General features: G+C 47.2%; 1 protein-coding gene across 2 annotated transcripts in view; it reads right to left on the minus strand.

Moving 5' to 3' along the window:
• Tmcc3 (transmembrane and coiled-coil domain family 3) overlaps nt 1-27,229 on the minus strand; it is a 262,277-nt gene that overhangs the window by 189,745 nt on the left and 45,303 nt on the right. The gene's annotated exons all lie outside the window — the stretch shown is intronic.

The raw sequence follows: 27,229 nt of genomic DNA on the forward strand, positions 1-27,229 counted from the left end.
TCAGTCTTGCTTTGGTACAGTATTTTCTCACTATGCTCCCTTCCCTACATTTTGGAATGGTAGTATACACCCTGTGCCTTTATATGTGATCTGTCTTTTGGTTTTGATTTTATAAAGGATTACAGTTAAAATATTGTAAGATTTTGAACTTTGGACTTTTACACATTGTTGAGTCTGTGATAGACTATGGGAACTTTTGAAGTTGGACTAAATGCATTTTGCATTATGATATTGTTGTAACTTTTGGGGGACCAGGGAGTGGAATGTGGTAGGTTTGAATGTATTTGGACTCCATAATCTCATAGGGAGTGGCACTCTTGGGAGGTGTGGCTTTGTTGGAGTGGGTGTGGCCATGTTGGAGGAAGGGTGTCACTGTAGTAACAGGCTTTGAGGTTTATGCTCAGGATATTGCCCAGCGTCCTGGTTGACTTCCTGTGGCCTGTATATCAAGATGTAGCCAGCACCACATCTGCCTGCATCCGCCACGAGCCCCACCATGTTGACAATGGACTGAACCTCTGCAACTGTAAGCGAGCCACCCCAATTAAATGTTTTCTTATAAGTTTCTTTGCCGTAGTCACGGTATCTCTTCACAGCAATAAAACCCCTCACTAAGACAAGTCAAATGCTGAAAAGGTAAAATGTCTAAAGAGAGAGCAAGCAACTGGGGGGGGGGGCAGGCAGCAATGTGTGAGCGTGAATTCCTTCCACGAACACAATTAACGTAGAGGGCCTGTCCGCACAAGGTGCTAGGGGCTTGGGAAAACCTGACTTAGGGACCCTGAACCCTGGAGGAATTTCAAGGTGTGGACATTTCAGTCCCAAGAGGAGGGGTCAAGCTAGCTCAGCTGTGTGCCTTTTGGGTCGGTCTTCGCAGCAGCAATACAGCCATTCTGAGCATCTGTGGCCACGCTTCAGGCCAGAGCCCTTGACTTTTCGACACAGCAGCCCATCTCTCAACTCTGAGAATTCATGACCTCTTATCCCCTTGTTAAGCACGGAGGGAGCAATTAAGCACTTTGGGACCCGGACCATCATTTTTCTCAATGAATTCACGCCCATGTTCATTTACAACTATCTCATTTTTCCCCCCCAAGGCGGCATGGAAAAGATCACTGGCTTAATAGTTTGCTAGTCTATTCACACTGTGAAGTCATTAGCAGCTAAGCCGTCCTGCTGAGAGCAAGGAAGAAATACCAATGTATGACCGAAGGGGGAAAAATGATCTACCAAACCAAGGCTCTTGAGATTAATCATACATCTGGCACATGAGATACCAGGACAAGAATAAAGGTTAGCGGTAGGGTTGGCTGGAGTACCTGAACTTCAGGAAATAGAAGTGGGCTGCCGAGAAGGCAGAAATCCACAAAACAGAAGTGTTTAGAAGGATGCTCTCACTCCTAAAGGGGACATCGGCATCGCCTTCAAGGGTTAAGGGACATCATGGACGAGGGAAAGAAAGAACCTGAGATGGGGAGAATGGGAGGAATATGACACATGGTCTTCTAGACATGTCTTCTAGACACAACACGGCCAATGCACCCATGAACTTATAGCACCAGCGGCTATCTGTGCAGGCCTGTGCAGGGTCAGGACTATTGGCAGTTAATGGTTGCTGGGGAGGAGGCGTCATAGTCCTCAGTGGTAGAGTCACGGGTAAGCTGGCTTTGCTCAAGGCAGTCATCCCTCACTCTGGTCATGCCAGCAACCCTGATTATAGTGGGCCAAACATACACAAGAAGACATGAAGGCAGAAGAGGCTGCTTGTTAGGAGGAAAGGGCTCAATAGGAATGAGAGAAGACTGACAGAGTAAGGGGTATGATCAAAGTACATTATATGTTTGATGCATAGAACTGTGAAAGAACACAAACATACACATATATACACACATCACACACATACATGCACATACACACAGATATACATATATACACAGATACACATACATACACACACAGATACACACATACATAAACACATATACACACAAATACATGCACATATACACTCACATGCACACATATACACACATACACACACAGAGAGAGACATTACTATCTGTTTTGAATACACATAAGGGCCACTCTCTTGAGAAACCTGTACCTATGTCTTGGATGTGAACACTGCCCTTTTCCCTGTGTGTCTTTCCATCCTAATACTTAATACTTTTTACTTCAAAAAAAGGTAGCAGGAGCATCATTTATAGACAATGGAGTCCCGTCAGGAGCTAGAAATAGATATTAAGCACCTACTCTGAACCAAGCCCCATCTAGGCTCTGGGGATACAACACTCTGGAGGTGCTGTGCATCTACCTCTAGAGGTAAAATACAAGAATCAAACTTTCTCTTCCAAGAACTCAGTGCCTACCACAGGGAGGGAGGGGTGTGGGGGAGACAGGATGATGTCACAGGAGGTACACAAGGTACTGTTACAGCAACAAGATTGTGGAACGGTGTGACGGAATCAAGGAAGGCTTGCTTGAGGAGAGGAGACTCAGCCAGAGAGAGGGCTGGTGTTCCTGAGAACAAACACAGGAGACAGACAACTCAACTACCCAAGTCAGCTTGGAAGAAACGGTCAGGGCCCTGTCCCAACACTCGTTACTTCTTCAGACTCAGTTTTTATGTCCGTGAGATGGGGGGAGCAATTGTTACTCCTCACAAAGGAACAAATGAGGTAAACAGACACAAAGAACGTGAGAGGCCTAGCTGTTATCAAAACCGAGAGACACAGTAAGAATTCAGAGCTTGGACTCTGGTCAATTTTCAGCCTGTGAAATATTTACATCCAATAAAATGGTAATGTTTTAGGCATAGAAACCGTTGATGTCTCTTTGATATACGGATTAGATTCGGCTGTAACAGAGAGCCAGAATAATAAATTAAACATAATAAAATGCATTTCTTTCATCGATTAGAGTCAGCAAGCAGGCAACAGGGTGCCGAGCATCCCAGAGCTAGTCAGGGAAGCCTCCCGGAGCCAGGAGGCTTGCTGCTCACCATCCTCCTCTGTCACGGACCCTGACAGCCATGATTCTAGTAGTGGGTCACATCCCAAGTCAACCACTCCACAATGCATCACTGAGCTCCCAAGGGACCGCTTGTCCCCCAAGGGCCATTTGGCCTTGGCAGGGACCCTGCACCGTGCAACCTCTGCTGTCAGAAAGGACATACAAAAGGCTATTCTTCCACAAAGCCAGGACCAAGTAGAAGCTGATCAAATACACACAAGAACGGAAGCTTTTAAGAATGCTACAGTGTTTCATGAATAAAAGATATATCCAGAAGTAATATTTTATTCTGTTTAGGTTGAATTCAAGGGTTGTCAGACCTGGGTGTCAAACGTGATCCACCACTTTTTAGCCCGTGTGTCTGTATGTCCATGTTTCATACATGCCAGTGAAAACTGTCACAGCTTTTCACGCAACTGCAAAGGTCACTAGCGCCACCATCAGGATGCTATTGCTATTACACGTGACACCCGGCAGGCAGGATGGGCCAAAGACAAGCAGGCCAAGGGGGCAGGTTTCCTCCTTTCTCTACTGCTTCTTCGTTTCTTAGAGGGCAGCTACCTCTCTCCTAGTGACATCTGTCTTCACACTAGCCCTGGACTGGACAGTTTATAACTCACTTAGAAATCCCTGCGCTATTCAGGAGACTAACCTCCAGCTGAGAGCTGAGTTCCCAAGGACAACTGACCGTGAGTGTGAGCCCTGATCAGGAGCCATGGCTTCTCTCTGCAGATGGATGGACAGCAGGTCCAAAGCCCCACTGGTTACCAGGAAACACACAGGGGTTTGAGCTCCAAGAATCAGCCATTACAAACCACAAGCCCAAGTCCTGTCATCTGAGGATCTAACCCAGCCAGGGTGGGACAGGACCTGGCAGACAGGGGCAGGCTGGCAGTAAGGTATTTTACCAGGCCCCATGGATGGTTCTGAAGCTCCCCGGGCTCGGGAGTGACAAGGTTTTTAAAGACAAATCATGCTCTAACATTGATCTCCTGGCTGGGGCTCTAATCCCAAGGGCACTGGTGGCTACGAAGAATTGACACAGTCACAGGGACTTAAAAACATATATAATTCTCAATTCTATGATCTCAGGGAATACAGATTAAAAACAAAACAAAACAAAAAATTCAGCAAGAACTCAGTCCCAGTGACCTGCCATCAATGACTCTAGCCAGGACCGAAATGGCTTCCTTTGCCTTCTCCATACATTCTGATGACAGGAATGAGGAGCTCACTGGCGGTGTGGGGACTATGAGGGGAAGGAACGACTGTAATAGTCACGGAAAAGGAGAAAACTGGCGAAATACAGGACTCAAACTCATCAGCTCCAGATTAACACGGAGTGCGGACATCAATCTTTCAGAATCGTGCCCTTCTCTGAGGCACTGGCAAGTTCCCATCATTCCCTTTTCACCGTGGCTTCCAGGAGGTTCCGTATCAAATCATTCTTCTTGGCATGCCAGGCAGTATCTGTCTTCCTTATTATTTCCTTGGTCCAGCTGTTTGGTTTCCGAAACTCAGTACCATTATTAGAAATCGATTTATTAGCATTGACATTATACATTTGTTAAACGCCACTTCGCGTTCTTCTCGAGGAGGAGCAGGGAAAGTTAGTCCCTATGCTCCCAGTCATGCCAGCACATTAAGTCTCTCCTAGTCCAGCTCCCCCTAAGGGAGTTCATCAGAATCAGTCACCGCACAAAGCTCATGGCACCCATGCCAACCACTGGGGAGAATCTGGTATTCAAGGCCACGGAGAAAAATCACAGTCACTGTGGAAGAAACAGCGCCTGACTCAGCCACGCAGACCTGGCCCTACCATACTGCCTCCAGGAGACATCTTGCCTGAAACCTCAAAGTGCACGTCACCCTGAGCTGGAGCCTGCAGCTAGAAGGTTTGAATGTTTTTGACTCATGGGGGATAAAAGGACATTCTCATAGTTCTCCATCGGGCCGGGAAAGTAGCTGCTTATGTAAAGACAGCTGATCTTTCTTCTACAATGACCATCTCGCAAGGCGGAGACCAGAGGGGAAATGCAGGATTCGGTAGCTAAAGGAGATTGAAATTGCCTCCTTCTCTCTACGAGGACACGCTGTTTCCTGTCACACCACTGCTTCATATTTTGAAAACTCTGTAGCATATAAACAATCCCAAACCCTGAAAAACACCAGAAGGTTTTTGGGGGAAAATTACTCCTCCCAATAGCACATAGAGAAGACTTTCTGCACATCTTAATGCACTCAAATATTTCTTTTGGCAAATATTAACCAAGTTCCTGCCATGCGCCAAGCACAGTCATGGTGTGGCCTTGACGGCCCCCTTCCTACATAATGTTGCCTTGGGCTGCACAGGATTGGTACCGCGAGATTCTTCTGCAGCAGGCTTCAGCGTTCAGCTGTGCCCCAGGTTTGGGTTTAGTATCCCCTTAGAGCAGCTCTCTTCTCTAGACCCACATCTCCAGCACAGGTTCCTGTATGGTTCAGCAGAGACTTGGGGCCTGCCAATCCTATAGCTGTAGATCTTGAGAGCCTTAGCTTGGCCTCTGGCTTTGGCCCTCCTCAGTGGTCCACAGACCGAACACTGAGCTCTTATCCACCCGTAGCACCCACCCTATCTCACCCTCTCACTCCATCTCTTCACCTGCCTGAGGAGGATCTCAGTAGAGATGGAAGACATTTTCCTTCCACCTCTCTGCAGAGTTCAGGTGCGCAAGAGAGCTTGGGCAACCAGAAAGACCACTGGTTACAGGCACCAACCAGGGACCACGTCCCTCCCTTTGTTATTTTGGCACATGTAGAATCATCAAGGTGCTTAACACACACACACACACACACACACACACACACACACACACACACACACACAACATGGCAATGAGGAAAAGGCAATGGTGAGTGCCTACCAGTAACTGGAACTCTGCATGAGCAGAATCAAAACAAGGCCACCGGAAGGTGAAAGCGGCAGATGCCAAGCCCGAGGAGGAGCCGTCCCTGCGGTGATTATGCAAAGCTCTGGCCTCATGTGCTTTGATGGTAATGCACTCGTTTCTCCAACTTCCAGCACACTAAGTGCGAGCGTAGCTTAATGACAGTGGCTGGATTGAAAGGTAATTGGAGCTGGAAATAGAGAGACTGCCTCGTTATCATAATTCTCTGCAGAAATGTTTGTGTGCCGAGGAAGCGCTATTCCCTGGGCGCCAGTTCAAAGGGACGGCCATCCAAGCTTTCAAAGGTATCAGTACTAATGGCGGTTTTTAAGCCACGCATGTTGTTGAATCCATTCAGTATACGGGACCTGGAATAAGAAAGCCCATGGCAAGCAAATACAGCATAAGCAGAATAAACTGAAAACAGAAGGTGACGCTGCCCACTTCCTTCCACTCCCAGTACCCCATCCTCGAGCTCAGGCACCAGGCCATTCCTTGGATGGCCTCCTGCAGAGCGGCACAGTCCGTTGAATAAGAAGACAGGCTAGAGCCTTCTGCCTCTCGTCCATCACCCGCACATCTGAGTCACCCTAGAAAAACCCAGGGATAATGTTGAGCCACTGATAAGGCAAACAATCTCCACCTCACATAATCTAAGTTTTTGGTTTGGTTTTGGGTTTTTAATTTTTATTTATTTGTTTGTTTGTTTGAGACAGGGTTTCTCTGTGCAGCTTTAGAACCAGTCCTGAGCTCTCTCAGTAGACCAGTCTGGCCTCAAACTCGGAGATCCGTCTGCCTCTGCGTCCCAAACGCTGGGATTAAAGACATGCGCTATCACCACCCTGAAGTTCTGGGGTTTTAAAGATTTTTCTTTTTTTTAATCACGTGTATGTGTCTGGGGGGTGTGGCTGTCAGTGAAGATACTGCAGAGGCCAGACTAGGGCATTAGATCCCCTAGGTTTTTTGTTTTGTTTTGTTTTGCTGTTATTGTTGCAAATAACAGAAAATGTAGCCAGCATACATAGACGTCTGTAGATCAGAGTCTCTTCGTAGACGGGTGGCGGTGGTACGCGCCTTTAATCCCAGCATTCAGGAGACAGAAGCAGATGGATCACTGAGAGCTTGAGCCAGCCTGGTCTATAGAGTGAGTTCCAGGACAGCCAGGGCAACACAGTGAAACCTTGCCTCAGAAAACACACAAACAATAAAGACCCAACAACATTTGCAGAACATGAAATCACCGATGAACCATGCTGGAGACACTGGAGATGCTAGAGGGTCACTGGTGGTACGCCATGGGCCAGCATCACCAGTTCCTTTAGTCCTGTGCCCCGATGGCCCCAAGCACTCCATTCAAAGCTGGGATCAGCACAGAGTGTCTCCCCCCCCCTGCTTCCTCTCACATAAGGATGAAGCTCTCCTCCCAGCAGCCTTAGGGAAACTTCCTCATCCATTTTAGGAACATGAAGGCACTGTGCGCCTGTCACTAGGGCTTGGGCAAGGCTTATCTATCCTTCAAGAGTTTATGAGATGTCTGTCTGGCTTCATTCACGAGGACAGGAAGAGAGCTCGCCCTTCCGGTCTTACAGAAGGCAACTCCCTTGTTGTCAGGTTCCACCTTTCTCAGTACCCTGCGGGTTCCTGGGATGTGGTTACTATGACGCTCGCTCTCCCAGTGACCCCGCAGACTCTTCAGGCTCTGAGCACAGTTACTCAGGGACTGTGTGTTCTCTGCAAGGCAGGTATCTGTCTAACCCTCAGGGTGTCTTTGACCTGACTGGTGGATGTGAAGGAGCAGAGCTGAATCTTGCCTGGTGACCTGTGAGTCGGGCCTTGGTACTCTTATCATAAGGAAAAAATGCTTTTGCAGAAGAGAAAATCTGAAGAGCAGTGTAGATGGGGTCCCCCTGTCCCATCAGGAAGACCTACTGCAAGTAGAGAGAGGTCTCTCTGATGTCCAGTATCCTTACTGTCCCCGTTGACTTCTGTAAGCCTGGAAGGGCCAGGGCTTTATCTCTACCGGGGCAGGCCAGGCTAAAGGTGGCATTTCAGGAAACTGGCCCCTGAAGATAGCTCTGGGACCCGTTTGTGAGACTCTGTAGGCAGACTCTGTTAACAGAAATGTCCTAACAGCAGGTCTCATTGTCCTTAACTGTGGGGCACAGGTGACACTGGAATGTCCCTCACAGCACTGGAGAAATAAGACAAACCACACACTTAGGCATTAGAAAAATGTTTGTTCAGTGAACACCGGCATGCTTGCCAGAGCAGTGCCAATTCTAGCAGCCAGCACACAGACCCAGACAGCCACGGTCTCAACAAGCATGTTACAGAGTTAAAGCTGCCAACCAGAAAAATCACCTCCCTGGAACCTCACTTCAAAGCCCCAAAGTGTGGCTACCTTCCCCAACTTAGTCAGCAGTGAGTCACCCCAAAGCACACAAACGTAGTTAGTATAGAATCTGATACAGCATAGTATTTTATTTTCTTCTTTTCTGTATATTTTTTCTTGTTAAATCTTCTGAAGAATCCAAAGGAAGTCCATGATATGTACCCATATTTTCTGTTAAAAAAAGGAGGAGGAGGAGGAGAATAAGAGAAGGAGGAGGGGAGATAGACAGACAGACAGACCTCACCTACATCCTCAGCCTCACCTACATCAGTATGAGTGATGAATAAAATCTTTTTCTTAGACCATATTTCTCCTTATGCCTCAGCTCCTCCTACTGTCCAGGAATTCTAAATTAACCACACCTTTCTTTTTCTTTACACTTTTATTCCCTAGAAGTATGTATCCCTAAAGAAGAAATCATTTAGGTTGACTTTATCAAATCCTATGTACCCGGGCTTGAGAGATGATGGTGCTGTACTTGCAGAGGGCCCAAGTTTGGCTCCCAGCTCCCAGGCTCACAACTACCTGTAATTCCAGTCCCAGAGGATCACGTGTCCTCCTCCAGCCACCCCAACTTTATCTTATGCCCTTGAGATCTTCCAAGGGTCGCGATAAATGACTTAGGAGCTGACCAGATTCAGGACCCAAATCTCTGATGAGGACCCTCTGTGCGCAGAGGCTATCAGAGCCCCTTACTCTTTCCTCTCTGGCACATTTGAAACACCTGATAGTCACGCCTGTGGCAGCCTGCCATCCGGCGCAGCAGGTTGGAAGGGAACATAATAAGCTTCCCCGAGATTCATAATTAAATCACAGAAACATGCTTCCTCTCACACAGCCACTCCTGGGTTTTGCAGCCAGCAGCAGAGTTAATGTCCCATTTGCTGGAGCAAGCATGCCTCCAAGAGGCTGCAGCCATATTCTCTAAGCGGAGTGACAGCAGCCCTTCCCTCCAGTAGAACACACGCACACAAGTGCACGGACATATGGGCATGCTCTCTTGCTGCTGTGCCCCCGATCAGCTTTTGCTCTTAAGTAACAGTTCCAGACACGGAGGGATAATTGCGTAACATGACTCCTGACCCTGGAGCACATGCGTGTCTATTTTTGTCCTACCAAACTGTTCCCCATTGCACTACTCATAGTCGCCCCAAAGCAGAGCTGACAGAAACGCCGATCAGTAGCAAATGATGGTTGTGGTCCAGTCATGCAATATGAATGTCCCATAACGGGGACAACGTACAAGGCACTGTGACACACCATAAATCTCAGATCCAAAATGTTGCCGGGAAACGGGCACGCTACACTTCGTTTAGTGAGGTCCCAACCCCGGCAAGCGTGATGACAAGGGTTAGGACGGAGCCCTGTCACTCCTGTGGAGGAGGCGAGGGTCCTACAACTTTGCGTGGAAGACTGACAACAGTCCATTCCTCGTGCTGGGTGGTGCTTGTGGAACTGGGGCAGTTTATAAGTGACGTCCCCAGCAGTGTTTGCAGTTCTCGGTAGATAGTTTCCACCTGAAGGAAAAAGGTTTACAAACTCAGCGCAGAATTAAAGTCATTGTTAGTCACTCTTCCGTAACTTACACGGAACCGATCTTCAGTCAGACCGTGTGGCCTCTGGAAAGTCGCTTCACGCGTGCCTGCCTCGTTTTCCGCCCTGGCACCTGAAGGATAAAGTTGCCAAGAGAAGCACTAGACAGAAACACAGGCAATGGCTGAGCCAGCGCTCGGCACACAGGCAAGCACTCACAACCGTGAGCTCTTTCAGTTGGTGGCCCTCCATCCACACCGGGCTGGGTAAGGAACAGTTGACGTGGACAAGGCCACTGAGCCATGTTAGGGAAAGAGGGGGAGAGATGGGTAAACCCTGCCCAGAGGACAATCATCCAGATATGTTGGGCAGACCAGAAAACTCTGTATCCAGCAATTCCAGGTTGGGAATCCATGCTTACAAGACAACAACCAAATAGGACCAGTGCATGTGTAAGCATACATTATTTATGAGAGTTAGAGACTGGAAAAAAAATCTATCACATCAGAAAATAGTTAAGGAAACACTGGTGATGATAACTTTTAATGATGTGAAAATGTCAGCTATCAGAAAAATAGAACTCTCTCTACCCATTGTTTTTTTTAGATAACTAATAGCCAGAAAAGATTAAGAGAAACTTAATCGCAATTTAAAATAGCAACATCACAGCAATTTAAGCTTTTCCTATTTTTTGTCTACATTTTTAATGTTCAACTGTGAATATATATTGCTTTTCTAATGGTTACTCTAAACATGTAAGATGGATTTTCTTCTTTTCTCCTGAGGCCTTTATCCCTGTTGTCAAGGTGACAGCCAGCCTCAACCCATCACGTTTTCAAAAGGGCATCACACACAATGCAACGTATCTGAAGGACGGTGACTGGCAGATGGGCAAAGTGCTTCGAAAATAAGCCCCTTGGGGAAAGGCCATAGGAACAGGCGTGTGAGCCTTGGGGAGGACTAGCTGACAGACAGAACAGTTGCCTTGGCGTGCCTGCCTGACACGCGAAAGGGATCCTTCAGGAAGAAGAGGACTCCAGAGATCAGAACTAAGACTGGTCAATCATAAGAGAAGGGTAGGGGGAGACCCCAGCTCAGGGAATAAGCACATTGCCTTCCTGGCCAACAATGAGTGGCTCCTCTAGGGGTCTTGCTGACCCTGAGGCAAAGGCACAGGGCCCTCCGAGGCGGCCTTCCCACAGCAGCCTGCACCACGGACAACCACAGGAGTCGAGATTTTTTACTCTCATCACCAGACACCAGTTTGGGAGTAAACACCCATTTCCCTTCTATGGTCCTTCTGTGACCTCTGGAGAGCGCTTCAAAGTTCACATAAACAGGCCCACGCTTCTCCACTGGCCTCCCTTAGTCCAAGCCATAAAGACTTCTTCCCCCTGGGGCCTTACGGCTTCCTAACTGGTTTCTCACGTCCACTCTTGTTGCCTTTCTCTCCGTCCATTCGGTACATAGAAGCTAAAGTAATGATTTTTTTTCCCCAGGACAAAGTTTTAAAAAACTAACATGCTACCAATCACCAAGTAGAGACTGGACCTCCACCCAACTTTAACAGAGTCCTTTCCTTTCAGTGTGAACTGGCCACCTTCTCGGCGACACACTCATGCTTGCTTTGGGTTCTCTTGGGGGTACGTGCACATGCTGAAACAGGCCCCATCTTTCCTGATCCTTCTACAACCCAATTCACAGGTATTAGTCTCCAGATTCAGTCCCATGGAGCCCTTCCAGTGCCCTAAGGAGCCTCTGGGTGGCTACTCCAGTTCTCTGGGACCAACTAGCCAGTTAGCACTCACTGCCTCTAGTCCCTTGATAAGCAGGTATTGCTGACCTCTGCATCTGCACCAGCACCCCCATTCTTCACGCAAGCCACTTCCTCTGCCTGGAACAATAATCTACCATCTTCAGGACTCAGCCTGAGCCTCTACCTAGAAAGCCTCCTTCTATTTCCAAATGGGGCGTTAGGTGCCTCGCTCACACATGCTTACAACATCTGAACCTAGTCCACCACAGCACTGTTTGGAATGCGAATAGGTGTGCCGTGGGCATGAGGGTAGGCACGCTCACACGTGTGCAGGTAAATGCGTGCGTGCAGGTGTACCTGCTTGCAGAGGCCTGAGGTAGAAGCCAGGTGTCTTCTGTGATTTCTCTTTCCCTCATTTTCACACAGGGTCTGTCACTGACCCTGGGAGCTCACGGTTTTGGCTGGTCTGGCTAGTCAGCTCGATCCAGGGAGTCTGTGGCTCTGCCTGGTGCTGGGATTGCAAACAGGCTGCCGTGTCCAGCCAGCATTTATGACCAGTCTAAACTCGGGTCTAAGCCTTGCTCAGTAATATAGCTTATCTGCTGAGTCATCACCCCAGCTGTACCATTGACCTTCAGTCATAGCTCCTGCTATTTGGTAAACGATATGAAGGTGGGGATAGATCTTTATTGCTTTATATATCTTGAAAATGGTTGAAAAAAGATGCCTTTATTTGCCACATACACTTCATGCATTCATGAGCACTTTTAAATTTGGACAAATAATAGATCTCTGTGGGAAATACTCTAATGAGCACTATTTTCTAGAAGTAAATCCAGACTTCACCAAATCCGTTGTCGTAGGTCCATGGGCTGGTACTCTCATTTTTACCGGGCAGCTCACTAATTATTCTTTACCAACATCTGAATGCCCAGGAGCGGTCTTCAATACGCTCACAGAAAGATCCGTAGGTACACTAAATCGACTGAAAAGGATGTGTAATATCGAATTCATAAAGTGGCAGGATATAAAGAAAAAATAAATCAAGAAAATGCTGGCGGACACAAGACTAATAAGTAAAAAAATAAATCTTCCACTGTCTACTTCCCCCAAAGGCATGAACAGCTCCTGCTAATTTGATGAAAGTGTTTCTCAAGAAAGACTTCGGATCTTCGGCCAATGTCCCGGACTCGGGGTAGAGGCCACGGAAGGAAGCCTGTGAGACAGGGCCAGGGGATCTCTGCCTGTATCCCTGCCTTTGTCCTCGGGGACTTTGGGCAAGTTACAGGTCTCATGAGTGGCAGTGCTGGACCTAAAGTAGAGGAGGACAATTGGGAAGCCCCCGACTCACTCTCCTCCCTCCTTCCTTCCCGCTGACAGGAATGGATTTTTAGCTGGCAATATTAATGGCCTTTGATCACATTACACTTGACCCATATTTCTAATCAGGTAACCAAGGAGACAGAAGTAGCCCTATTGAGTGACCCTCACTGAAATGTGAGTGTGTATTGCTCTCCTCTCCACTGTCCAGCATGGAGAGGGAATGGGCTGAGTCCTTTTAGACTGTGAAAATGGGAGGTGTCTGAGGGCCCATGGAGAAAAGAGCTAACAGAGACTGCAACCCTCAGGAACTTAGGGATGTTTCACAACTTACTGTGAACGGCCTAGTTCAAAACTCACCACATGGAGGGAAGCAGCTATGCCATTTCATACCGAAAGGTTTCCTAAGACAGACAGACTATCATTATTTAGGCTGAGTCAGTGTATTTCAGGACACTGCCCTGTTTTTGCTTTGTTTGTTTTGGTTTTGTTTGTTTGTTTGTTTTTATTTCCCCCTAAGGAACAAGACATTCCGCTCTATGGCCCTGTACACATCAGCCCAGCAACCCCTCGCCTGGCAGCGTTGCAGGATTTCACACACATCTGGAACCCTCCGAGAAGATGGGATGACTTATGACAATAACAGGGTTAGTTTTCAAGCCGTCTAAACTGAAGAAAACCGCTTACCTACAGGTCTGCCCTGAGCAAAGCCTAGAGGGTTCCTGCTGAGGAAGTGGGAGCCTTCTTCCCCCGAAGCACAGGTCTCAAGTCCTCGGAGTCAGGGCTCCAAAGGCTCTGAGAACAATTCTGCCCCATGCTTACATGCTTCCGGATTCTGCACTGTTTAAGCTAAGGTCTCTGCTGTCCACGCAAACTAAATACCCACCAGATTGATGAAATGTGCCAGTCTCTTGCTCTATACAGAGCTCCCGTCTCCGCTGTTACTGGTAGACATCAGCCTTCAAAAACAACTATCTGTGTTGCCCTTGCTGGGGACATTAAGTATCTTACTATGCAAATTAGGTTCCAGCGATACAGATGATATGACATGAACCTCATTAACAGAGAGTCCATTAATTTAGAATATGTGACTATCCTCGGTGCTCAATTCTATTTTTCTGATATCTATAAAGGAAAACAACATGCCAAATAAACGACTAACACATAGAACAAAAGATGAATTCCCGCCTTCTGCTAGTATTTACCGGAAATCTATTATGTGCCAGGGCTGGGGGGGCAGCCACAGATATTCTTCTGTGTGATGCTCATTAAGAGAACTGTGAGGCAGGAATGCAGTGCAGGGATACAGTGCCACCTTGTTAAAACAGGCTAGAAGTCTGGAAAATTAAAATATGTACATCCGTACAACAGACCGCGCAGCGACGGTCATAAAACCACTGGGGTAGATCAGCTGCGGCTAGCGAGTTAACAAGAATAGCAGAGGGTGGGGAAAAAAAAGAAAAGGATTGGAACCCTCGTGGAAGTATACTCTTTGTATTCAAAACAAGAAAGATGGTGATGACACATGTACATACCGGGGATATGCCGGCGAAAGCTCAGAAGGAAAATCAAGAAAAACTGACGGTCTGGAAGAAGAGGGGAAATTATTCTTCTCTGTAAGTTTGTAAGGTGGAATTCTTTGCCATTTTCATAATACTAGAGCTGACTTAAAAAAAAAAACTTAGTATTTCTTATCATTTACTGGAGTCTGCAACATACGTGAAATTCCTGAGGTCGCTGTACAAACGTGAAGTGACACCGTTCGTTACTATTTAAACACGTCCAACTCATCTGTTCTGTGTGTCTCACTGAAATGCAGCTGTAACTATCTTGAAGTTATTTTCTTAGCTCACCTGTCCTTTCTGCTCCCTGCCCGCTTCTATCTCAAGCTCTGCTCAACACACACACACACACACACACACACACACACACACGCACACACACACACACGCACACACACACGCACACATACACACACGCACACGCACGCACACGCACACACACACACACACACACACATTGAGGTGTGGCAGAGAGAGGGAAAGGACAGGGGAGGGAGGGGATTGGAAGGAAGAAGCACCTTGCTGCTCTCGCTGCTGCAGGTAGTTTCCGCTCTCATGATGACTGAGGACAGCTGGCCTAAAACCACTTAATCAGCGCCACCTGCTACTCTTCCAAGTTTATTTTGATGGAGTCGGTATCGATGCATTTGAAAATGGCTGCTCTGTGTGTGTGTGCGCATGCGCGCGCACATGTGAGGGTACACTTGCCATGTGCCAGCGCGTGGAGGCCAGAGTTTGTCGTCTTTGATTATGTCTCTACTTCATGTTCTTAAAAATTATTTTTATTTTTACTGACGTGGGTGTATCTGTGTGAGTGTATGACACCTGTGGGCAGGTCCCTCTGAAGGCCAGGAGAGGGCATCAGACACCCTGGAGCCAGAGTTACTGAGGGTTGTGAACTACCCAGGAAGGATGCTGGGAACCCATTCAGATCCGCTAGAGGAGAAGCATATGCTCTTAGCTGCTGAGCCATCTCTCTAAGCAGGCAACCTTGTCCCTCACTGGTCTCTCACTGACCCTGGGGCTTGGTTTGAGCAGCAAACCCAACCAGATAGCCTACTGAAAGGCTGCCCTCCAACCTGCGATAGACATGTTCCCAGCACTGGGGTGATAGACATGTTCCCCAGAACACATCTGGGGTGCTGAGACCCGAACTTGCAGCCTTCACGATTGTACAGCAAGCACTTTACCCACTGGGCTTCCTCTCCAGCCCACTGAAAGCATTTGATCATTCTTAACAGTATAACGCTTTGGCGTCTGAAACGCCCTGGGTTCACGGACAGACAGCTCTTGGGTTTCTTCCGAATACCTGGCACATCCGTCCTCTTGCTTCCTCTGGCGGCTCTCTCCTCGCATGAGTAATGGCAAGCTAGGGAATTGGAAACTGACAGTTTTGTTTTCTCGGTGCTGATAAAGGGGAACAAATTATGTATTTGCCCTGAGTGTGCAGTGCACTGTTTGAAGTTCTTTCGTTGGCATTTTTTTTTTCTCTCAGCAGCAGCAACCAGGAGGGGGGGGACAAAAGACACTTGGTAACTTCTTTAGAGAATACCCTAACAGATTTGTGGGGATAACTCTATTCAAACTGTTACATAAATAAACCCCAAGCAATGACATCAATTAAAAAATGTTTTTAAAGACAGCTCGACCAAAGGAGAGCCCCCCCACCCCAGGAAACCTCGGTCCCAGGGCTGCAATAATCCCAAGTGGTGCTGTGTACACAGTATCCCGTTCGCCTTGGGACGCAGAGGGTTTCACAGGCAAGCAGCAGTTTGTCCCAACCCCCTGGGGGGCCATTATTGTCCCTGTTTTGCAGATGAATAGAGGTTTACTGGGACAGACCTGCCTGCTCAAAGTCAGAGAGCTTTAGTAAGAGGGCCACACCGAGATTCAAACCTGGCCCTAGATGACTTCGAAGCAAGTCCTCCAAGCTTGTGAGGGAGAGAATAAGGAAGGACCACCACTGATTCTCAGACTTCCTAACATGCGACCCTTTATAGCAGTTACTCAGGCTGTGCTGACCCCAACCCTAAAATAATTTCCATTGCTACTTCATAAGCGTAATTTTGTTCCTGTTATGAATCGTAATGCAAACATCTGATACGTAGGATATCAGGTTTGTGACCTCTGTGAGGGTCGCGACCCACAGATTGAGAAACACTGTTCTATACCCAGTATTACTTTCGTGATTTTCCGTACACAGGTTCCATGTGTCAACAGTACAGGTCCATCACTCGGGATCCTGGCATTGCTCTCACGGCTCTCTTGTGAACAAACCAGATTGTATCATTTCACCTGTCCAAGACTTGTTCTGCCCACCTATGTATGAGAGGCCACGCTGCACCAGACCATATAGTGACTCTAAAACTGAGTCTATGAGTACTGATGTGTGCAGACCGCTTTTCCGGGACAGGGCAGTCAGACGAAGGTGAATCTAAGCCACGGGGTACATGCACCAGAAGTGCATGGTGTACTCTGCAGAGAGAAACCCCTGCAGACAGGATTAGCTGGCAACCAGCTTCCAGTGCGATTGCACTGATGACCTCTACTGGCCGCTGCTAAATCCGGGGTCAATTCTGGTCACTGCCTGGTTAGCAGTGTGCACAATTTAGCATTCCCGTGACAGACGCTCGTCACTCAGATCCTGAGACACCACTCTCTACCACGCTGTCCTCCACGTCTCAGACCGTCCTGCCCCACGCTCCTCCCTGGCCTGGTTCCCCACGGCCGGTTCTGCTCTGTGGAGGCCAGCCGTGGAAGAGGGTGCCCACCTTCTCAGACCTGGCTCCCTAGAGTGCCCTCCTATCTACACCGACTCTCTTACATTAGAATGCATGTCTCCATGCCAGAACCAGACGTTCGGCTGCCCGCTCAGGAAGGCTGCTGGGATGGCCAACGGACAATCGGTGGCCTACAAGAAGCCTCCACTCTCCCTCCTTCACAACTGACACCAGCTCTGTCTGTGCGGAAAAGCCATTGCCGGTAGTGGGAACTTGGTCTTCCTTAGATGGTCAAGGCTGGGAATTTTAATTCTCACTTGAACAAGGGTGTGAGGAAAGTCCTTCCCTGACACCCCCAGTTATGTCTCTGAATTCTTTCCACTATTATCACTCTTCCCTATGCCACTTGCCAAAAGTCAATTTCACTTAGGCATAAAATGTTCCTGGTACTTGGCATGTAGTCTCCAGGTATGCAGGTACTTGGTATGCACCCACCAGGTACCCAGGTCCTTGGCATGCACTCCCCAGGGACTCTGGCACTTGGCATGCACTCCCCAGGTACCTGGGTACTTGGCATGCACTCCCCGGGGACCCTGGCCCTTGGCATGCACCCGCCAGGTGCCCTGGTACTCGGCATGTACCCGCCAGGTACCTACCACTGGGCTCACTCCCTCTCCTCTTTCAGCGCCTGGCCAGACATCAGCTTTGCAGTGAGAGCGAAGCCTGATTGTTCTTTCAGACTGTAGCCTGCCCCTCGAAGCGCTGTCTTTCTCTGCGGCTTTATTTTGCGCCACAAAAATCTCACCATCAGCCGTATGTCTTTCTCTATTGCTTGTATTTCTCTATTGCTCATATTCCCAAGCTAGAGTGTAAACTCCAAGCAGGTTCAGAAAGGGCTTTCTATTGTGTTCACCAATGCATCCACAGTACACAGTGAAGTGTCTGGAAAAAAAGATTTAATATTCAAGAAGACACACAAAGCTGGGTACCCACAGTACACACAGCACACACAGCCAGTAGCTATCTATCTGTGAGAGAGGAAATGACGAACCGACTGTCTCACACACTAGTTTCTTTTCCTCTCATCTTAAAACAGTGATTTTTTTTTCTTCTTCTTATGATTAAGTGTAGGTTATATTGCATTTAGACTTCATACTGCCAAGGAGCAAAGAGGTCACTTGATGTCTTCGAAAATAATGGATAGACTGGATTCACTGTGTTATTTTAACAGGGTTTCTCTGTGTAACCCTGGTTGTCCTAGAACTAGCTCTTGTAGACCAGGCTGGCCTCGAACTCACAAAGATCCACCTGTCTCTGCCTCCTGAGTGCTGGGATTAAAGGTGTGCGCCACCACCGCCTGGCAACATGTAGACTATTTTAACATTATGGATGATATACAATGTGCCGCTACCCTTTTCAGGTTGGGAGACTAATGATGCCGGGATTGCTATCATAATAGGAGCCTTGACTTTACCTGTCCATAGTCAGTGCTATTTGTTTTCCCACGGCAGGTTGCACCATTGGGCATTTATTTTTATTTTGGCTTTGGTTTTTCAAATTTGGAATCTTTCTTTCCCCTTTCAGGACCCTGTCTGAACAAAAGTACATCTGTATATCAAAATACCCGAGGCAGTCAGCTTACACAAAGAGGATGTTGTTTTGACTCAGAGTTTCTGAGGTTTCAGGTTATGGTCCATTGGCCCTGCTGATTTTGGGGCTGTGGGAAGGGAGGACATTGACAGCAAAGAACATGCATTGGAACAAAGTTTCCTCACAAGGGTCAGGAAACCACAGAAAAAACAAGACAAAGATGCAAGGCCCCACTAGCCTTGTCAAGGGCAACCCACAGTGGCTGGAAGCTCCCCCCAGAAAGTCCCACCCTTCCAGTTTCTACCACTTTTCTACAGCACCAAGCTGAGTCCTAAGTAGCCTGTAGCGTCAGCTTTGGTGAGATTCCTCAGATCAACTAAGTTGTAGGACATTAGTTTCCATGAGCTGAACTTAAGTCACGACCCCACCACACACCACGTGTGAGCATCCTGCTAAGATGCTTACAAGTGGGTAAGAGAGCATCAGCAAGGTTACTGAGATAGGACTGGGGAGGTGGCTCAGCAGTCAAGAGCACTGGCTGTTCTTCCAGAGGATCTGAGTTCAATTCCCAGCACCCACATGGCAGCTCACAACTGTCTGTAACTTCAGTTCTAGGGAACCTGACACCCTCACACAGACATATCTGCAGGCAAAACATCAGTGTACATGGAAAAAAGTCCTTGGTATCTTGAAGAGGACTCAGGCTGGTCCCAGTGCCCATATCAGGTAGCTCAGAGTTATCTGTGACTCCAAGTCTTGAGAATTGGACACCCTCCATCCTGTGCAGCAGACTTCTGTACACTTTTGGTGCACACAAACTCAAACACATATATTCTCTCTCTCTCTCTCTCTCATATTTAACATCTGTACTTTTAGGAGATAACACTTGGCATTTTCCACCCTGTCCAAATCTCAGATCAAATGTTACTGCCACACAAAGGCCTTCCTTGAACACCAACCCAAGAAAGCTGTCCCTCAGTAACTACCTTACTGACATGATCTGGGATGCCCCTCTGTATTCTGTGAATGTTTTATTACCATTGGTTAATAAAGAATTTGGCCAATACTCAGGCAAAATAGATCCAGGCAGGAAATCCAAGCAGAGAGAGAGAGAGAGAGAGAGAGAGAGAGAGAGAGAGAGAGAGAAGGCAAAGTCGGGGAGATGCCATGCAACTGCCTAAGGAACAACATGAAGAGCATCACCAGTACCTCACGAAGCCACGTGACAATAAATAAATTATTAGGACTGGATTAATTTAAGATGTAAAAGCTAGGGCTGGAGAGATGGCTCAGAAGTTAAGAGCATTGCCTGCTCTTCCAAAGGTCCTGAGTTCAATTCCCAGCAACCACATGGTGGCTCCCAACCATCTGTAATGGTGTCTGGTGCCCTCTTCTGGCTTGCAGGCATACAGAGAGAATATTGTATACATAATAAATAAATAAGTTTAAAAAAGAAAAAAGGAAAAAAGATGTAAGAGCTAACCATTAAGAAGCTTGAGCCACAGGTCAAACAGTTTTGTAATTAGTATAAGTTTCTGTGTGCTTACTCGCAACTGGGCAGCCGGGAAATGAAAGTGCATCTTCGTTTACACTGACATAATCGTCGTTCTGTTGCTATGATAAACACCACCACCAAAGGTAGCTTGGGGAGAACGGATTTATTTTATCTTATGCTCTCAGGCCACAATTCATCCCCGCGGGAAGTGAGAGCTGGAACTCAAGCAGAAACCATGAAGGGAGACAACTCCCCGCAGGCTTGACACTCTTTCCCCGTGACTCTTGGTTGTGTCAAATTGACAAAAACAGCCTGCACACTTACTATTCTATTTCACTTTCTACGTACATTTACAAATGCTACCTGAAATTGCCCTATGTACTTACTTTGGTCTCTCTCTATAAACTAGAATACAAACCCATCATAAAACCTCAAACTTTGTCTCCAAAGCCAAGAACAGTATCTGACCACGGCGAGTCTTAGTGAGTGAAGTATAAGTGAACACACAAATTAGCTGAAGGCCACTGGTCCTTTCATCAGCATGATGTCAAGGAGTACCACGGATGTGGATACAAGTCAAGCCAGGCAAATGTTTAGAGAAAGGTGGGCTGTCTTGAGAAAGGTGGCCACAGAGATTTCTGAGGAGACAGTGATAAGATGACCCACAGCAGAGAGAATGAGGCTGATGCTGAGGAGTGGGGTTCAAGCAGAAATGGGGTGAGGAAGTAGAAACCATGAACAAACATACCAAAGGGAAGCCAAAAGTGGAGTTTCTCATTGCCTGCTTCTGTTTGAATCCTAGCTCTTGGCCAAGCCTTACCAACAAACATCTCATGAAATAAACTTTCTCTTGTTCTTAAAATGCCACACAGGGTTAGAGAGCGCTCTCCTCCCCTCTATGGGCATTTTGTTCTGGCTCTTGTCGTAGCATGTCCAACATTTCTGTAAGCTTTGCACTTGATGCAGCCCTTGCCCCTTCCGATGCCTGGAAGAAAGAACTTCAAATGGTAACCAATGATCCCAAAAGGAAGAGAGCACTGGTGGCCGCTTCTCCCCATCACTACCCTTCTCACTGGGAAAAGCACGCTCTTCCCCTTTAGAAACGGATGTTTTAGATCTGTAAATGAAAACGATTAGACATTAGCGAGGGGAATTAAAGAAGACACTAAAAAAATAGATATTCTGTGTCCATGAACTAACTGGAAGAACTGATGTTGTTATATGTTCATACTGCCCAAAGATAGCCACAAATTCAATATAAAGCATATCAAAATGCCAATGACACACAGACAGAACAAAACAATGCTTGAAAGTACCTAGAACCACAAAAGACATCTCCCCCCCTCCAAAGAAACCCCTAAAGCAGTTGTGATGACTAATACTGTCGACTTGACAGGATCTGAGATCTCCTAGGAGACGAGACTCTGAGAATGTCTGCGAGGTAACGTAGGCTAGGGTGACTGAGGTGGGAAGAGTCACCCTGAGTATGGATGGCACCATCCTGTCGGCTGAGAGCTCAGATGGAATACAAAGAGGAAAGAAAGGAACTGAGCGCAAATATTCCCCGCTTTCTACTTCCTGGCTACCCACCCTGTGTGACCAGCCGTCTCAAGTTCTTGCCACCGTGATGTCCCCACCGTTAGGGACTACACCCATGAACTAGGAACCCTTCCTTTTGGAAGGTTCTTCGTCAGGTAGTATGTCATGGCAACCGGGAAAGTCACTAAGACAACATTCTGGAGCAGGAGGAAATGGGAGAAATCATACTTCCTGGTTTCAAATTCTACTACAGCGAACTGGACATTAAAATAGAGCCGTGCACGGTGGTACAAACTCTACACCTAGAACTCAGGAAGCTGACGTGTGATGAGCCTGAGTTTGAAGCCAGGCGAGGCTACACAGACCTTATCTCAAAACCAAACAGACAAAAGTTAGAAGGACGTACAGTACATAAACAGAAGAAACGCAAACACTGTAAATAAGGTACAAAAACAGAACCAAGAGCTGGAAAATCATGCCCACATGTACAGTTGAATAAAAGGGTTCCAAAGAGACAGGGGGAGGATGGTTCTACAATAAACGAGAGTGAGAAAACTCGATATTCACATGAAAAAAAAAAGGTGAAACTGAGCCCTTTCTTTTTTTTTTTCTTTCTTGAGACAGGGTCTGTCTACGTAGCCCTGGCGGCCCTGGAACTCATTATGTAGATTAGGCTGCTCTCAAATTCACAGAGATCCGCCTGGAAACTGGAGCCACCCACGCACCTAGAGCACTGTCTGGTGCCGGGATGGGCAATGGGACCCTGCTTTCCAAATTTTATCGTACATTTTCAGTGCCTCCTGGTTGGCTGGCACAGATGCCCACTTTGGTTTTGGTCTGTTGGCCACCAACAGTTTTCCTAACAACATCCAGAGGGAAATTTTAAGGCACAAATCCCCTCTGTTTTCCCCTCTACAGAGCCAGACATTTAAGAAGGTCACTGCCTAACCACAGAGATCACAGAACAGAAACTTCGGTGACCACAGAAAACAAGAACACACAGTGACAGATACTAATTAGAAAGGTCACAATAAACATTAGCCCTGCACAACAGCAAAATCCAAAGGGTGGGGGCGTGGGATTTCCAAAGTCAGCATGGAAGAGGACTCAGAATACCTGGTTTCCAAGAAAAAATACTGTCTTGTATTATAGGAAGATACGGTTGTTCATGGGGGAAAATCATTTATTTATGAAGCAGCTCAAAAGTTGTATCCAGTAGCCAGATGGCCAAACACTTACCTAAATTTAATGGAGACACGAGTATACACAAGCCAAAAGAAAACAAAACAAAAAAAACCAAACAAACAAAGACAAAACAAAATAAAGGAAAACCTGTAAGTGAACTCCAAGTAGGATAAATCCAAACCAGAAAAAAATTGAAATCAAAAGAGAAACAACTATTTATGTACAAAGAATTCTCAATAAGATTAATAAGCTGACTCGTGAAAAATCATGGAGACCATACCTGAGGAAGTAGATGGCATTAAAGTCCTGAAGGAGATTTTTTTTTAATTTTAAGCAAGAATTCTATGTCTGGGAAAACAATCCTTTGACAAGAAGAAAGCCAGGCATGGTAGACGGCACCCACCTTTAATTCAGCACTTGGGAGGTAGGGGCAGGTGAATCCCTGTGAGTCTGAGCCCAGCCTGGTCTACAGAGTGAGTCCCCAGGACAGCTGGAGCTACATAGTGAGAACGTGTCTTTAAAAAAGAAAAAAACAAGAAAGAAAGGGAAAACTGAGACATTTCTATATAAATAAGATCTGAAAGAATTCATCACCACTGAACTTGCTTTGCAAGAAATTAGATACAGAGTTCTTTGTTTTAACCTATTAGGGTAACTCAAAGCAAAGGAAGAAAAAGAGCAACAACAACAAACCCCAAATCTATGAAACTTTGATCTGCGTCAGTAGAAATATAAAAGGAATCCCTGTGACTACTTGCTGCAGCTGTGGATACTACAGGTGATATTAATCAAACAGGTGTCTGTATGTACGGTTTCCTTCTATCTGAAATGCTGATGTTAAGACAAATTGTGAAATAAACAGTATGGCTTCATTGTGGAAAAACCAAAGACCAGAATAACCTCAAATAGTATCAGCTTTGTCCTGGCTGAGTCGGAAAATAATACTGGTGATGATGACAGCACCAACGACGGCCTTTCCCAGGGAACCAGGGCACAGAGGGGAACATTTGAGACAGAAACACAATAAGAAGAAGATAAGAGTGTCGCAAGGTTCTTTTTTTCCTTCTCTCTCAAAGGGATAGCCCCTACTTTGCTTAGCAGTGTTTCTAGGTAGTTTGGCTATCAGAGCCATTAGAGCGTAATAGTGAAGAAACAAAATCTAGGCGGGCAGGGCGGTGCACAGCTGCTAATCCCAGCACCTGGGGAGGCTGAAGCAGGATTGTGGGTTTGAGTCTTGAATGAACACTATAACAAGCCCCAGGTCAGCCTGAGACACACCACAAGGCCCAGGTCAGCCTGAGACACACCGCAAGGCCCAGGTCAGCCTGAGACGCACCACAAGGCCCAGGTCAGCCTGAGATGCACCACAAGGCCCAGGTCAGCCTGAGATGCACCACAAGCCCCAGGTCAGCCTGAGACGCACCACAAGCCCCAGGTCAGCCTGAGACACACCGCAAGGCCCAGGTCAGCCTGAGATGCACCACAAGCCCCAGGTCAGCCTGAGACACACCGCAAGGCCCAGGTCAGCCTGAGACGCACCACAAGGCCCAGGTCAGCCTGAGACGCACCACAAGCCCCAGGTCAGCCTGAGACGCACCACAAGGCCCCGTTCAGCCTGAGATGCACAAGGCCCTGGTCAGCCTGAGATGCACAAGGCCCAGGTCAGCCTGAGATGCACCACAAGGCCCAGGTCAGCCTGAGATGCACCACAAGACCCAGGTCAGCCTGAGACACACCGCAAGGCCCAGGTCAGCCTGAGATGCACCACAAGGCCCAGGTCAGTCTGAGACACACCGCAAGGCCCAGGGGGAGGTTATAAGGAATACATGTGACGCACTTAGAATAGATTCCGGCTCACATGAAAACCCTAATATTAACTTTTAGTATTATCGTTATTGTTATCACTTAAAGGCACTTGGAGGCGCAAATGAGGTTCTATCGAAGTCTACCAAAATAGAAATACAGAAAAATTTGAATTTTGCAATCTCATCAAATAACCCATTTCTTATCCAGGACAAAGACAGCATAATCAATATTTTAATGATTTTTAAAAAATTCTCCACCAAAGTAATAACGCAATTAGTTGTGGAAGCTCTGTCTTCTTAACGAGAATCTGAGAGTCTGGTTGTCTTTCTGTCATTACTGAGGGGATAGGCTATGTATCTGAAAATAAACCTCCACGTAAAAGTCCAGGCTTGGTGGCATGCTTATAATCATCACCATCATCATCATCATCATCATCATCCCTGGGGCCTGCTGGTGAGCTGGCCTAGCCTGCCTGACACGCTTCAGGCCAACAAGACATCCTGTCACATGTAGTAAAAATAAAGTGGATAGCACCTGAGAAAAAGCATCAAGGTTGCCCTCTGACTTTGACATGCAATGTGCACACATATGTAAGCATGCTCACACATGTGCACCTGCACACACACAGAGACACACAATCCAGGATTCCCACAGGCTGTGTGGCGGTGCACTGCTGCGGGGGAAGACGGAGGAAAGAGCAAGGTTTCCAGTCTTGGGTTCACTCACTCTAGGCCCCTCTGATTGGGTAATCTGCCCAATCCCATTTTATTCATATTGAGTCTCCTGTCCTGGTGGTAAGCTCTACAAGTAGTCTTTCTAGATCCCTGGGTTGATTTCCACCTCTGCCTCTACCTAGGCCAGAGACATAGAAGCTAAAACCATGTCAAAGGCTCCCGGTAACACCCAGGGATAACCACCTAACACCTATAGCTATTTCAAAAGCTTTTGGGAATGATAGATTTGTGTCTTTATTCAATCCAGTCTGTGTGTCTAGATGACGTCTATGCTTTCCCTCTTCCCTGGAGGAGCTAGCTAGAGTTCTGCCCAAGGCAGAAGCCAAGCCCCTGCCCTCCACACTTTCAGATTTGAGTCTGAAAACCCATCGCTCGCCATCTCTGAGCATCAGTTTCTGCTGTTGGGTGTGGATGGGCAGACGCACCTCACAGAACTGTGATGAGACTGAATTAAGGACATGAAGAACTCAGGACGCCAGCCACATGGGGGGCAGCCAAGAATCATTTCTCAAAAACAGAATCTCCAACGTCCTCTTCGGCCGACCGCTTTGTCCATAGGACTTCACTAGTTGTGAATAGCACACACACCCCAGTTTGGGTGTTTAGATCAGTGGAAGCAAGCACAAGGCCATAGGCTCTGGGTTCAATCCTCAGAACCATCACAACACACACAAAATTAATCTGGTTAGCACTCTAAGCTAGAGGAAGAATTCCAGGGTTCGAGGAGGGCCCGGGTGAGCTGCCAGGTTGGGGTTCTGTAGGATTCCAGAGCTCTGACCACCAACTTAAAAGATACCGATGTAGAATTTCCCAGAGAGAGCCTTGTAGCTACTCTTCCCCTGTTTGCCTTTAAAACTGATCCATCCAAGGAACCATAGGATTTGTGGTTAGGGCTTAATGTGGGCAAACATCACCTTCCATGTCCCTGGCTGGATTCTCACCACGCACCAAGAACGACGCAAATCTTCCATGTTGAAGGGGTCCTACTAGGACCCAACGTATTACCAGTCTGTTTATTTTATCACAAGAGGACTCTCCCTGGAGTGAGGGCCAGCCTCTCTCCACTTGCACTGCTAGATTGTACTCCTGAGCCTGCCCTGGAGAGACACCTAAGGTGATCGAAAGGGCTGTGCCGCTCCTCTCAGAACAGGCCCCTCTCTACCTGGCAATGAGACACCTGCATCCTGGAGCAACAGTATCCCACAGCCTGCAGCTGAGTGCTCTCGGGGAATTAGCCAGGACCGGACAATAATCCAGTCATCTGAGAAGCAGGGCTTCTCCTATGGCAACCATGAGATTCTTAAAAATAAAATGCAAGACACGACGTCCCATGTCACGACTTCGGGAATGCTTGCTGAACTGTTGGAATAACTTTGCCTTCTTGGGTGACATCTCTGTGAGAGCAGGGGACTAGGGCTCTATTGTCTTTGCATCCCAAGCACCGATCCTACAAACTGTATAAGAAACAACTGCTTACTACATACCCAAGTGGACTTCATTTCGATGCTATCTAGCGATGTCTCAAAACTCCAAACTAGGAATGGGCTTCTTGGCGCTCAAGAGGCTGAGGGGGGAGGATACCAAGTTCAAGGCCAGAATGGGCTACTGAGTGAGGCCTTAACTTTACCCCTTTTCAAATTGTATAAATACATATATTT

This window comes from Myodes glareolus, chromosome 26, assembly GCF_982192425.1.
Source record: "Myodes glareolus chromosome 26, mMyoGla1.1, whole genome shotgun sequence".
Lineage (NCBI taxonomy): Eukaryota > Metazoa > Chordata > Mammalia > Rodentia > Cricetidae > Myodes > Myodes glareolus.